This window comes from Miscanthus floridulus, chromosome 16 (assembly GCF_019320115.1).
Source record: "Miscanthus floridulus cultivar M001 chromosome 16, ASM1932011v1, whole genome shotgun sequence".
In the NCBI taxonomy this organism is placed as follows: domain Eukaryota; kingdom Viridiplantae; phylum Streptophyta; class Magnoliopsida; order Poales; family Poaceae; genus Miscanthus; species Miscanthus floridulus.
The window spans coordinates 61,530,358-61,546,073 of record NC_089595.1 but is presented as its reverse complement, the minus strand read 5'-3'; the positions used below and the strand labels follow the sequence as shown (position 1 = coordinate 61,546,073).

At 42.1% G+C, this 15,716-nt stretch overlaps 1 non-coding gene across 1 annotated transcript; it reads left to right on the top strand.

Annotated features, from left to right (window-relative positions):
- The first annotated feature begins 13,581 nt into the window (after positions 1–13,581).
- LOC136514695 (small nucleolar RNA R71) lies at positions 13,582–13,690 on the top strand. The gene has a single exon (XR_010773834.1). It is a non-coding gene; the product is annotated as a small nucleolar RNA R71 (small nucleolar RNA).
- Positions 13,691–15,716: the final 2,026 nt, after the last annotated feature.

Below are 15,716 nucleotides of genomic sequence, written 5' to 3'. Positions count from 1 at the left end.
TCCATGAGGAGGTTCACCTGTTACATAATCAACTTCACCCTCTCCTGCCACCTGATGATGAGGATGAGATGGGCTCTGGTGTCATCATGGCTGAAGGTGATGATGGCATTGAGGTCAATGGACCTGAGGACGTTCCACCTGAAGAGGAGGAAGATGAGGAGTTAGAGCCTGCTAGTGATGAAGATGGAGGAGAGATCTTCGACACTGACTCTGAGGACGATGCGTAGTTTAGCTTACTACTTAGCTAATGCGCTAGAGCTAGTCTTTTGTTGATCCTCATGCATGAACGAGTAGCTTTGTAATAAATTAATCGTTGGGATGTAATATCGGACCCTATGTTATTTTGGATTAAAGTTGGAACCACTATGGCTTGGATGTAAGCTATCAAACGTGTTATGCTCCACGTATGTGAGCCTTTGTTAAATTCTATCTTTGCGGTCTATAGATCTCGTTGTTGGTTAAGTTCATCGCATTTATGTGTCAATTGATGCGCTTGATGAGTTGTGTGATTGTGATGAATGATTGTGCCTCTGTTGATTATATAAATGCATTCTCTCCAATGGACTCAGTTTGGCATAATTATACAATTCATCTACAAAAATTTCCACATCGTCAGTGCTCATTGGCTATACATTTTGCAGATGGCTTATAACCTTCGTCGCGGTCATAGCATGGGAGATGAGGAACAACCACCTCCTCCACCGCCCACACTAGCTGAGCTAATGCAGACAGTCGTTGAAAGTCAGCGCATGCTAGCTGAGGCTATGCGCCATATGGCTAACTGCGATGATTGACATGTCCGCTAGGGACCCGAGCCGAACCAGTACAGCAGCTTTAAGGACTTCATGGACACAAAGCCTTAGAGAGGTAGAAGAACCTTTACAAGCTGATGAATGGTTGAGCACGATAGAGCAAAGGTTTGGATTGCTCCGTTTGACAGAAGGTATGAAGGCCTCGTATGCAGGACACCAGCTCCAAGGCCCTGCAGGCATCTGGTGGACCCATCATAGGACCACCTTCCCTACAAACGTCGAGATAGTTTGGGACCAGTTCTAGACAGCTTTCTGGGGACATTTTATCCCTCCTAGTCTCATGGCCATTAAGCATACCGAGTTTATGAAGCTATCCCAATGCAACAAGAGTCTTAATGAATACCTCCAGGCATTCAACAACCTAGCAAGGTATGCTCCCGAGTTCATCGATACTGACGCCAAAAAGATCGCTAGCTTCAAGAGGGGACTTTCCCCTAAACTGATGAAGTCTATGGGCAACTGCAAGTGTGTCACCTTCAATGAGTTTGTCAGTGACACCCTGACTTAGGAGAATAATGATAAGATATATGCTGCTTCCAAGACCCATAAAAGAAACTTTGAGGCAGGTGCTTCTCAGTCTAAAGCACCAGTGGTATCCAAAACCCAGTATCGTCCACCCAATGCTAATGTCCGGTACCGCCCACCTCAGAAGAAGAATCAAGCTAAAACTGGTTTCCGCAAGGGGTACACGATTTCCTTGCCAAAGAATACCTCTGGGCAGGGCAGCTCCAATGTCCCACCAGCTAATAGGCCGTGCTAGAACTGTAACCAGCCTGGTCACTGGGCTAATAAGTGTCCCTATCCTTCCAAGCAGAATGCTTAGGGAAACGTCCATCAGGGGCGTGTTCACTACACTACTGTGGAAGAAATTCCTGCTGGTGAAGTGGTCACCGCTGGTAAGTTCCTTGTTAATGATCACCCTGTAGTTGTGCTCTTTGATTTGGGTGCTTCGCATTCCTTTGTGAGTTCTACTTTTGCATCTATGCATAAGATGAATGTGATTACAATTGCCAAGGGTGGTTACTATATTAGTGCTGCTGGAAATAATATCATGACTAACCAAGTAGTTAAAGATGTAAAGATTGAGATTGGGGATCGAGAGTTCCTTATGGATCTTGTAGTTCTGCCGGGGGTAGGAATTGATGTAATCCTAGGGATGAAGTGGATGAGCGGGAATGGAGTGTTGATCAATACATCAACCCGTGTGGTAATGTTGAGGGATCCTGTGGATAAGAAGGGTTTTCTAGTGCAGTTACCTCGTAATATCGCTATCCACAATACAGCCAATGCTACCCTAGCCAAAGCCATTGAAGATATACCGGTTGTCTATGAGTTTCCAGATGTCTTCCCTAATGACTTGCCTGGATTACCTCTGGACCGCGATGTAGAATTCAAGATAGAACTCATTTCGGGTATGGCTCCTATTTCTCGAAGGCCCTATAGAATGCCGCCCAATGAGTTGGCTGAGCTGAAGAGTCAGTTAAATGAGCTATTAAAGAAAGGTTTGATTTGGCCTAGTTCTTCTCCTTGGGGTTGTCCGGCTATCTTTGTGAAGAAGAATGATGAGTCTCTGTGCATGTGCATGGATTATCGCCCCCTTAATGCTGTTACTATCAAGAACAAATACCCTCTTCCTCGCATCGATATTCTGTTTGATCAGCTCTCCAAAGCTAAGGTATTCTCCAAGATCGATTTGAGGTCTGGCTACCATCAGATCAAAATTCATCCTGAAGATATACCTAAGACAGCTTTCTCTACTCGTTATGGCTTATTCAAATACCTTATCATGTCCTTTGGGTTGACAAATGCTCTGGCACACTTTATGTACCTGATGAATTCAGTATTCATGCTAGAATTGGACAAGTTTGTCGTCGTGTTCATTGATGATATCCTTGTATATTCTCAGAATAAAGAAGAACATGCTGAACATTTGAGAATTGTTTTAACTCGGTTACGTGACAACCAGTTTTATGCTATGTTCAGCAAGTGCAAATTCTGGTTGAACAAGATACCTTTTCTAGGTCATGTGTTATCTGGAGATGGAATTTTGGTTGACCCTACTAAGGTGCAAGAAGTCCTGGAGTGGAAGGCACATACTACGGTCACAGAAGTCCAAAGTTTCCTAGGTTTGGCTGGCTACTATCATCGCTTTATCCCAGATTTCTCAAAAATCGCCAAGCCCATGACTCGACTACTTCAAAAAGATGAGAAGTTTGTGTGGACTCCGAAGTGTGAAGAGGCTTTCCACACTTTGCGGACCTTACTAACTTCTGCTCCTGTATTGGCACAACCTGACATCGAGAAGCCTTTTGATGTCTACTGTGATGCATGTGGCACTGGTTTGGGGTGTGTTCTTATGCAGGAGGGCCGGGTCATTGCTTATGCTTCACGCCAGCTTCGAAAGCATGAAATCAATTATCCTACCCATGACTTAGAGCTAGCCGCGGTTGTACATGTCCTGAAGATCTGGAGACATTACTTGCTAGGTAATGTGTGCAACATCTATACGGACCATAAATGTCTCAAGTACATCTTTACTCAACCCAAGTTGAACATGTGTCAACGAAGATGGCTAGAATTAATCAAAGACTACAACCTTCAAGTGCACTACCATCCTGGTAAGGCAAACGTGGTTGCTGATGCCTTAAGCAGAAAGGCCCATTGCAATTCCTTAGTTAGTGAAGACTTTCATCTGGCACACCTCCTTCATCTGGTGGTACTCCATAATATCACTGTGGATTGCTCTCTTAGAAGTCGAATTATCGAACTCCAGAAGATTGATGTGGGTGTGTTTCATATCAAGCAGAAGATGAAAGATCAGGAGACCAAGCACTTTAGGGTTGATGACAAAGGAATTCTCTGGTTTAATGATAGTCTTGTAGTACCCAAAGACAAAGAACTTAGAAATCAAATTATGGCTGAAGCCCATTCTTCTAAATTGTCCATCCATCCTGGTAGCAGTAAAATGTATCAAGATCTCAAGCTGTATTATTGGTAGACCAAGATGAAGAAAGAAATCGCAGCCTACGTGGCAAGGTGTGATAACTGTTGCAGAGTCAAGGCTATTCACATGAGGCTCGGATTATTACAGCCACTCTCTATTCCTGGCTGGAAGTGGGAAGAAATTATCATGGATTTCATTGTTGGATTACCCACTACCAAAAAGGGTTGTGATTCCATCTGGGTTATCGTAGATCATCTAACTAAATCCGCTCACTTTATTCCGGTCAAGTCTACCTATCACCCTCACAATTATGCTGAGATTTATTTTCAACAAGTGGACGTCTCCATGGTGTACCCAAATCCATTGTTTCAGATAGAGGACCACAATTCACGGCTCACTTTTGGGAGTGCTTACATTAGAATCTTAGCACTCATCTAATCCGCAGTTCTGCCTATCATCCGCAAACATCAGGACAGACTGAGCGTGTTAATCAAATTCTTGAAGACATGCTTAGAGCTTGTCTTATCTCTTGCAAAGGCTCTTGGGAGGACTAGTTGCCTCTTGTGGAATTCTCTTATAACAACAGTTATCAAGAGAGTATCAAAATGGCTCCTTTTGAAGCTCTTTATGGCCGCAAGTGTAGAACTCCTTTGAACTAGGTGGAACCCAGAGAAAGAAGATTCTATGGTATTGATTTTGTAAAAGAAGCCAAAGAGCAAGTCCGAACTATACAGAAGAATATGACTGCCGCTTAGGCTAGACAAAAGAGCTACGCTGACAAGAGAAGAAAACCTATTGAGTTTGAAGTAGGTGACCATGTTTATCTAAAGGTATCCCCTATGAAAGGAGTAAAATGTTTTGGAATTAAAAGGAAGCTTGAGCCTCGATATGTTGGACCTTACCGCATTATCAAGAAAAGTGGAAGAGTAGCCTATAAACTCGATCTACCACGTGAAATGGGAGCTATATTCCCGGTATTCCATGTGTCCCAGCTGAAGAAGTGTCTCCGTATTCCCGAGGAAAGAATAGCAACAAGGAAAATCAACTTGAAATCTGATCTTTCTTATGAGGAGAAGCCCGTGCAAGTTCTGGATACTCAAGAAAGAGTGACTCGTAGGCGAGTAGTTAAGTTGTACAAGGTAGTTTGGAGTAACCATAGTGATCGGGATGCAACATGGGAGCGGGAAGATTATTTAAAGGAAAATTATCCGGCTTTCTATACTAACTGGTACGCTTTCCAAATCTTGGGACAAGATTTTTCTAAGGGGCGAAGGTTGTAACACCCTAGGTGTTTGGCTCCTACAAAAGTGCATTTCATTTCATAAACATATGCATCATCCATGTCATCATGCCATTGTCACTGAAACATACATATGCAACATTCGCAAATTCTGATTGTTTCCTACTTGATTGCTTATGAATGGTAGTAGTGAAACATGTGAATGCAACATGAGTTTCTCATACCTTGAAACATGGCAACATGGTAGTAATATGACAAGTATAAAATAACAACAAGGTCATGAAACATGTGAAACATGAAATTGCAACATTTGAGTGAATTGCTTGTTTTGTGCTTCATCACATGTGATCATTAGAAATTGGTATAACACTTGTGTAAAGTGGTTGATTATGGTCTAATACACCTTAACTACACTTAGGGTAATTGTTTGGACATTGTTCATGTGGACCAAAATGACCAAATTGCCCTTTAGGAGAGGTTTGACTTGAATTGACCCTTAGAGTGCCACTGTTTGACTGAGTCAAAAGACCAACTTAGAGACTTTGCATGGCTATGCACTCTTTACCAAAGTTGTAGCTAATTTATCAAGGAACAAAAGTTGTTTTATGATCAACTCATGAAAATGTGTGGAACAGCCTCAAACATGGCCCACAAGTCATTATTGATGGTGGATTCAACACTAAAAAATAATTCTAAGTCCTAACTACATTTTCAGTTGGATCAAGCCAACTTTGGCTTGATGTAACTTCTGATCCATGGCGAATTAGATGATGGTCCTTGAAAGGAAATTGTAGATGGATGGTAGACCTACAATTTTCATGTACACTATTTTTGCAATGGATCAACGGTTTAGCCGTGTTAAGACGTTGAAGTCGCGCTGTCAGTCGGTTTCCGTTGTCGGAATGAGTGCTACAGCGACTGAAAGCCATCAAATAACGAATGCCGCGTGTTTGCCACTCGTCGCCGGACTTCTGCTCGCGCTGCCATGTGCCACGGGCATCCTGGTGCTGCTGGCCGCGACATGAGCACCCCGCGCGCCTGCCCAACGCACTCGTCTACTCCATTTGCTTCTCTTTCATCTCCACCGCGCGCAGCGTCGAGCCGCCGTAGCTCCTCCAGTTCCGACCGAGCATCGCCATTGCCTTGCGTGCTCACCACTGCAAAAATGCGCCAGCCATCTTGCTCCTAGCTTCGCCGTGATCCCCTCTACCACCTCCACCTTTCAATCGGGTCATTTGAAGCTTGGTAAGGGTGAAATCGCCATTTCTTCCACCGCCGCCATGGCAGGACCTCGTCAGAGTTGGCGCTCCACGCGGCCAACTATCACCGCGACCTTCCCATCCCTTCTCTCCCTTACGCTAGCTACTGTGAACGCTACTGAAGCTCGTACAGTGGGCCATTAGGGCCGAGACGCTGTAGCCTCGCCGGAGCCGGCCATGCCGTGGACGTGCGCCGCCATGGTCATCGCCATTGCCTTTAGCCATAGCAATAGCTTCAATTGAGAGCACCACTAGATGCGCACGGGTGAGGTGAACGCCGTAGCACCGCTGGACTCACCGGTGACGTCACCGGCGACGAGTTGCGCCGCCGTCCGTTCTTCCTCCCCTACCTATCTCTCTGTCGCGTGGGACCCGCGTGTCAGCCGTCGTTCTCAGGCGGGAGCCAGCGTGGGCCACGCCAAGTGCTGGGCTGCACTGGCGTTCGCTTGCGCATGCGTGGTGGGCCGCCGTGTTCATCGGGCCGGCCCAGCAGTAGAGTTAGGATTCAAATTCGTTTTTGTTTTATTCTTTTCACAGATTTGTGTATATATTGAAAAATATGTATCTCCTAGTTGGTAGATTCAAATGATGTGGTTCCAATTTTGCTGAGTTCATGATAATGTCTAGTTTTTATTAAAAATATAATTTATGCTATGTTCTGTTATGAAAAATGGAGTTGCTAATTATCTCTTTTAATCATGAAAGAAATAGGGGTAATTATATCTTTTTCTATGTAGCTCCATATGGCATGAAATTTTTATGGTGTACTGCTCATATCATGCATAGCTTGTAGTTAAATTTTCATATATTTTGGACACTGTATGTAGGAGATAGAAAATTCTCTTGTTTGCATGGATGGATCTTGTGTGAATTTTCATAATTTTTCTATAGATCCAGTAAGGGTAAAATTTGGTGAGTGCTATTCTTATACTAGAATGATGCTAGGAAAAATGTGAAATCTGTTGCTTGACACTTTTCAACAGGGTTTCCTAATTATGCTAAAAATAGACATGCCACCTGTTATTTTGGGTACAGCAAGTTCTGCTTGCCCAATGACTTTGAAATTTTTATGGTAGTCTATGTGAAGCATGAGATAGCTATTGTAATTTTTGTAGATTTTTCTGAATAGTTTTACTATATATTGCTTTAATCACCTAATTAACTAAATAAATTAGAAAAGGATATTAAATAAGTTATTTAGAAGTTGGCATTATACTTTCTAATGTTCCTCTGGTATGCACAACAAGTTGGTAAACTTGGTTTGGTCCAATTATGCTTTTGCATCATCACTAAATATTTAATTTAGTAACCCTGTCATTTTTGGACAGATTCTAGGTTTACTGGAATTCGATTTGGTTAACGTAAGAATCATGCTTTGATGTTTACAAATGATTTGTAGAGAATTTCATAAGCTTTCCAGAATGTCCCCTTGCAAGTCATTTGAATTTATAGAACTCTGGTTATGATTGAATTAAGAAACTACCCATGTGCATATGAAACTTTAACTGTTGTTTTAAGTATGCCTTTACTATTTCCTAAGCTTGTGGTAATGTTCCTAGGTGTTAGGCCTTTAACTGAAGATGAGCATCTTTATCTTAGGTTATGCAAGTTAGGAAGTGATCTCGTTCTTCAAGTTAAGTTAGATACACGTTTTAAAGTGATTTGAATAGAGCTACTCTTAATCGGTAAACGAGTGTCCAGTGATGTTTTCGTTAAACATTACTGTGATTCATTCCTCATGATCATCATGTCATTCCTTATGCATCCATGATATTTATCTTGTGCATCGGCATGCAATAGGTGTACCGAAAGGTGTGACACTGCTAGAATTCGAGGAACCAAGCGGAGAGCAGCAGCCGACACCGGAGGTTCAGGAGGTGCAGCCTTCAGGAGAAGTGCCAGACGAGGTCGCCGTTGAGTGCCCGGATCACCGTCCATGCAACTTTGTGAAAGGCAAGCCCCGAAGCATATTAAGCCTCCTAATTTCTGAAATGCAGTTAAAGTATTATTGTTACATATATATATTGTTGCATTAAGTTTAGGTGTTGGATGCAAACACTTGCTGCATTGGTTATCCAATCCTTGTCCAGATATTGATACCCTAAATCCTATGTAGCTCAGGCTCATGTAGTGCTTAGCCCTACATAAACACAGTAGAAGTCAGGTGATTTCCTGTCACCTGCGAGATATAGGAAGATACATATGGCATGGTTGGCTATATTTGCTATCGTGGAAAAGAACCAGTCTTAATTTGAAATGAAGACCGGACAGAGGCTTGCCGGTTTGCAGTGACTCCGTCTGTGTTGATTAAGGACTGAATCTTGGAGCCTTTCCTGTTCATGTTGAATGCATGCCTCTCTCTTAGTTGGCCATGTCCAAAGACCGACCGCGAAGCCGAGTAGCTCACCTCAGGCCAGGAGTCGATAAGTATAAAGTGCGCCTCGGAAGGTAGCCGTAGGCATGAGTCCAAGGGCAGGTGATTTAAAAGTGTTGATCGTCCTGGCAGAAGGGTAATCCCTGAGAGTGCTGGCGCTGATCGAACCCATGAATTTGGTTCCTGAGTTGTCCCAAAGGTGACCCACGGCTACCCTTGCAAAGTATGCCAGTGTGAGAGTTAGGAATACCCCTTCAGCTGAGTTGTAATTCGATTCGAGTCGCCGTCTCTCCCGGTTAGTGAGAACTTGACGGGCTTATCTCCAAAGTAGATACACTAAATAACCAAATGGTTCGGAAATGATGATATGATGATGACAGCCTTATTATACCTGCTATGGTTAATATTGATTGCTCCTAATAGGTGAGTGCTCTAGTACAGGTGCTAATCTAGTGGATAGGTAAATGATGATAAGCTTGATGCTAAGTTTAAATTGGTTGCTATATTCATAAGCTCTTTTATGCAACTGTGTCCAGCTAGCCCACCTCATAAGCCTTGCATGACCCTTGGTGTCTTTTATTTCTGGTTTTGTCGGGTAAGTCTAGCTGAGTACCTTCTCGTACTCAGGGTTTATCTCCCACCTGTTGCAGATGACCAGTTCTACTTTGGTTGCTGCAAGTACTGCCTTCTCTTGGCTAGGGATGAAGACTAGACCGTTGGGCGCGGTCTCTACTAGTTCTCATACCTGAGGATGCTTTTGTGGGACATGACTCAGATCTAGCAATGTATTTGAAACTATGAAGTTATGTACTAAACTATGTTGCTTCTGTAAATTTGAACTTGGGTTGTAATATTTTATTTGAACTCTAATGGATGTAATCCGAATGCTACTTGTGAAATGTTGTAACGAATGATGTGTTGTGTTGAATCACTACGGTCTTGGTTTGTATGTCGAGAGTTGGTTGAAATCCTTCGTGATTTCCAGACTACCGGGATTATGGGAGCTTAAGTACAGGAATTTGATCACTTCGGTGATTGTTTTTGTACTTACGTTCTTATGATTTGGTCGGTTCTGTTACATGTAGTATTTGTGGATCCTCACCAAGGCAATAGTGATGTTATGCCTTTTCTCTTCCTACAACTAAGGCTTATGTGGAGCTCATAGGAGTGGAAATAGCATACTTCCAATACATGTATTGTAAAGTCAAACCTCGGATCCAAAGAGAGTTGAGGCATACAAGCTAACCTAATTCTACTATGCTCCTTGAAAACATCTCTCTTTTAAAACTTGGAAATAACTTTGCAAGAAAACAGGGGCTATCTTATTCATCTTTTTCTCTTTTTTTAGATGGGCATCTGAGTACCCATTATTTTAAATATCTCAGACACTTGTCCATTTTTTTTCTTCTCTTTTTTTTATGAATAACTTTTGCATAGCCCAATGCTTCTTTTCTGCAACAAGAATTGGAGCATTTATTTGATGGAAAATCCTATGAACATATTTTTGGTATTTACTCTCAGTGTAGGAATAAAATATTTTTGGGTGGATCTAGATGGAATGGCATATTTTTTGTGCCTACACCCAGTATAGGAGTAGTGCATATGTGGGTCATGTGTACGTGATCTTGGTTTTAAGAGCATGACAAACCTCTCATAAGGGTCAACAAAGCTTGACTAAACTCAATGCAACACAAGCAGCAAATATGTGTGGAAGTTTTCCTAGCCTAAATATCATATATGGCTCTGGGAGGAATTCAAGCTTTGTCATACAGGAGCTCATCATGTATTTTTATGTTTTTTCAAAAGATAAATCTCTAGAACTTTAGTATTACTTGGAATAAGATAAACATTAGCTCAGACCTTCTCATATTATATCTGTCAATTACCTAGACTTAGATCAAGCATATGCTACCCACGAGTTTCAAGTTCAGAGCAAATTCTCATGTCAAAACAGTCTTATCCAAAACTTGGGAGAATTCAAGGCTGAAAACTAGGTACTTGAAAAGAATTATGACAAAGCAACTATTCATCATTTCCATTGTAAGAGATTATCCTCAGAGTCCATCTATTTAACTCTTAAAAATCTAGACACACACTTTTTATTTTGTTTTCTCAATTTTTTTTAGATCACACCTTACTAATAAAGATAATTTTTTTATTTTGCTTTTAGTTATGCATCTTTAGCAACTATATAGCAAACTTAAAAATAGCAAATAGAAAGAAATACTTAGCTAGATACATAGGGGATGCTCCTCCCCCAAGCTGGATGTTGGCGTGGTCGAATGTTGAAGTTGAGTGATCCTTCTTAGAACAGATTCGCCAGTAGATGTCTTTCTCATCCATCAGGAAGTTGGGTTTCAAAGGGTGCACTCTTGGTGGAATGAGATGAAGTCGACCGAGTGAACTTGCTCTTGATCTCATGTATATCATCCTGCAAAATGTCAACAAGAACACCAAAACTCATGGAACGGATTAGGATAAGGGGTTAGCCATCAGTTGTCCAGAGACTAGTTGTTCGTTGAAGTTTAGACATATTTCTATTTTGGTAGTTTTTTAGTAGGATGTCTATTTAATCCCTTCTCTTTTTTATGTGTATGAAAAAAATAAAACATAACTAAATGTATGCATGATATTTTTATTTTTATGCCAGCGTGGAGAATATTCCCTTAGGCTTTCACACAGTGAAAATTACTCACATGGGGTTTTATGATGCAATGATGCAATAATAAACTTTTTATTTTCTTTAATTAATGCAATGCTAATGTATAAAAGTAATATGCCAAAGTGAAAATAATTCATGCAATGCGGGAAAGTAAATATGGATAACTACTGATTTTACCTCACGACGAGGGTTTGGATTTTAAAGTCCTCCGGACAAGACTTTACTGGAGAAAAGTCCTTTATTCTTTGGGTGCATCATCCGGTCTTAGAGATGGAGACGTTCATGGTTGCACTTCTTGTGATGTTGACACAGATGATGTCACCTTTTCTTTCCATACCTACTTGATCTGTGGACTGGACTTTGGCAGAGTAGGTTCCTCTTTCACAACTTCTTCATCTTCCTCCCAACCATTCTTTGGGGATTGATTCTTCTGGCGTTGGGATGATCGATGTTTTCTCCTAGAGCAGGACTTCTTGGGCTACTAATAAGTGGTGTAACTGTTGAAATAACAACGTACCTTTTCTCTAGGAAATTGAAAGTGGACTTGTCCAGATCCGACGTAGATGATCACGTTGGTGGTGTTGAGAAATGGTCTTCCAAGGATGATGGGTGTGTCATCTTCTTCTTTTGCCATGTCTAGAACCATGAAGTCGACAGGGGCAAACTAGTCATGTATTCTTACCATGACATCTTTTACTATTCCCTCTAGAAATCAGATTGATTGGTCCACCATATGCAGTTGCATGTATGTAGGGAACAAAGGTTCGTTACCTAATAAATATTCATATGTTACCTTGGACATTATATTAACACCCAATCCAATGTCATAGAAGGTCTTATGGAATCTTCTTTGTCCAATGGTACACTCGATCATGGGTACGCCTAGACATCTTTCTTAGCAAGGAATGGTGAAGCGAGGAGATGGTCGTACTTGGATAGGAGTGTGTTGATCATGTTAACTAATTCTTCTTGTGGTTGCCTAGCCTTGTTCTTCCTCCTCCTATTGTTTTTCTTCTTGGTCACTATTATTTCTTCGGATAGCTACGACGTCTATGGATGTCCAGGAGATTGCAAGATACGATTCTTGAAAGAAAACTTCTCCTTTCTATCCTTGATTGTAAAGCAGACTTGGCACTATCTACATAGATGATGGACTTTGTGGTGCTCAAGAAAGGTCAGCCTAAGATAATGGGTGCCCTTACATCTCCACCTATTTCTAAAACCACAAAGTCTATGGGAACATATGATTGTCCCACTCAAACAATGGCATCTTCAAGAACTCCCTTGAGGTAGCAGAGTGACTGATCTACAAGCTACAAATGCATATTTGTGTACAACTAAGTATCTCCATTAATTTGATCATAAATTACCTTTGGCATAATGTTGACACTTGCTCTGAAGTCATAGATAGCTTCTTGGAAAATGTGAGGTCCAATGGTGATGGAGATGACAGGTCTCCCTGGATCGCTCTTCTTTTCAAGCAAGGTGCAATCTATCCACCATTCCCATCGATGGTTGTATATAGTAATATGCTGCATTATGAATATCTACAAGATTTGCAGTCTCTAGATCTTCTAGTTGCCCCATATTCTTACCTTTGTTGGTTAGAGGAACAGCAACAGCCAACTGAGCTATTTGCGATTCTATCATTTTATTAAAGCTATGATGGTTCTTAATGGCAGAGGAGAGGTTATCCATTTTATTACTCATGTTTTCTAATATTCTATCATTGAAAGCTAGTTTTCTAGATAAGTTCTCCATAATTTTTAGCATGGCTAGAAATCAATTCTCTTAAGGATGGTTGATTGAAATTATTGAAATTATTACCTTGACGGATTACCTTGGTAGTTTGGCCTCTGTTGCTAATTCCATCCTTGATTTTGTTGAGGACGAAAGTAGTTGTTGTTGATGAAGTTCACATCCTCATGGATTTCAAGGCAGATGTTCCCTAGATGCCTAGTGTTTTCGCATTCTTCACACATCATGCGGGAATCATGAATGTGCATGACTTCTTGCTTCTCATTTGCTCGGTCTTCAAGCTTCTTCATCAGCAGGTCCATCTTGGTAGACAGCATGTCTACTTCGTTGAGTTGATGCATACCTCCACCCCTCTCACGGGGTCTAAAGACATTCTTCATTTCAGCTGTTGTTGGAGGCCATCTTGTCCACGAGAGCTGTTGTAGCTAGGAGTGTGAGTGATAGGAATGCACCTCTAGCAGCAGCATCCATAGTCTCACGGGTACTGTTGGCCAACCTATGGTAGAAAGTCTACATCAGTAGTCAATTTTCCATCCCATGATGAGGACATTCTGATATGTAGTCATGAAAGCGTTCCCATGCCTTAGGGATACATTCATCATGTTGCTGTTGAAAACTTGAAATTCTCCCATGCAGAGCATTGGTCTTGCCTGTGGGAAAGAATTTTGCTAAGAAGGCAGTGGAGCAGTTCTCCCATGTAGTATTTCTATCTTTGTTGGCGTGGAACCATTGATTCACCTTCCCCAAGAGCGAGAATGGGAAAAGGCGAATTAGTATGGCATCTATGGTCACTCCTTTGCTAGTGAAGGTGCTGTAGATCTCTAGAAAGTGCTGGAGATGAGCACTCGCATCTTCATGTGCCTTCCCACAAAACTGACTTGCTTGCACCATATTGATGAGAGCTAGGCTTGAGCTCAAATCCATTGTCTCCAATATTGACCACCGGTCTAGTATGAATGTTCACCATAGTTGGAGTAGAGAACTCATGGAGAGTCTTGTTAGCCATGGCTTCAAATTCTAGTGTTAAGCTTCGCCTTATCTAGTTGTCTTCTGACTCTAAAGCTGAAACTTTCTTGAGTTTAGCCTTAGTTCTCTCAAGTAATGCTTTAGATCATCAACGTAGTTTGTCGGAAGGTCAAAACCAGTCATACATTACCCTACATAAGAAACAAAAGTAGACAAAATAAGGGTAAGCCTGTTTGAGCAGAGGTTAATGGTTTTCCTCGATCACATCAGTAAGTATAAGTTTATCAATACTTTCTTTGCTTAGCTATCTTCCCCGGCAATAGTGTCAAAAATCCTTGTTGGTATTTATTAACTTGTCACTTGTTTTAAGTAGCCACCTACGATATGCCTACATCTCCTAGCATTACTTGTACTAGTGAAAGGTCCTAATGGCTAGAGGGGAGTGAATAGCCTATAAAAATTTCTACAACAACACTACGCAAAGTGGTTAGACAAATATGAGGCGAAGCGAATGTTGTGCTAGCCTACTAAGAATGCAAGCCACCTAACACAATTCTAGTTGCTATTGTCTAGAAGCACTCAAAGGCTATGTCACTACACCTAAATTAGTGAGCTCTCAAAGACTAACTAAAGAGCCTCACTAACCACTAGACACAACTCTTGCTTGCCCTCAAAACTAGCTACACTAAAGGGCCAAGCTACACTAAGAAATGTAAATGCGCAGGGAAGGATGGAGTGTTACACCGCCATGTAGAGGAATGAGCCAATAAACAAAGGAGCCAATCAATCACAAGAATGAATACCAATGAAAACCAATCAACTTGGAAATCAAATGATGACACAATGATTTTTTTACCGAGGTTCACTTGCTTACCGGGGTCACCGGACATGTCGGTGTGGCACCATACATGGGGTGGCGGTGCCCCTAACGGTCCGAATTCAATGGCTAGTTTGACTATCAGCAGTCATCGGACAGGCGGCGGTGGCACTGGATAGGGGGTGGTAGTGCCACACCGGCCAACACCCCAAAATCCATGCTCTCTAGAAAAATGGGGTGGCGCACCACCCATGGGTGGTGGTGCCCAACTCTAGTTCACCCGCTCTCTTTTAAAAAGGGGTGGTTCCACCGAATAGGGGTGGCGGTGCCCCTGGCAGTGCACCGTCGCACCTGGGGTGGTGTACACTATCCTTAGAGGTGCCAGCCCTAGCTCTAGCCCTTCTTGGCCATGTCTAGGTGGGCAATGCCCTAGGTGTGGTGATGCCACCAGACAAGGGGTGGCGGTGCCCCTAGAACACCTCCCTCTCGGCCTCCTCTGCCAGTCACCACCACAGGGGTGGTGGTGCCCTCGGGGTAGCAACACAAGCCCGGCAATGCCTACTTTTCTTCACCTTTTTCAACACCTTTGCAAATCTGCTAACACTCCAAGTGTTTCACCATCACGTGCAAGTGTGTTAGCATTTTCACAAACATTTTTCAAAGGTTAATCACTTCTCACCGAATGTGCACTAGGCCTAAAATGCAATGCAAGTATTTCAACACCTAGTGGCACTAGATGATCGAGTTGTCCGATAAGAGCTCCCCTCTTAATAGTATGACCACCTATCCTAAATGTGATCACACTCGCTAAGTGTCTCGACCACCAAATCAAAAAGCTCCTATTAAGTTTCACCTTTGCCTTGAGCTTTTTGTTTTTCTCTTTC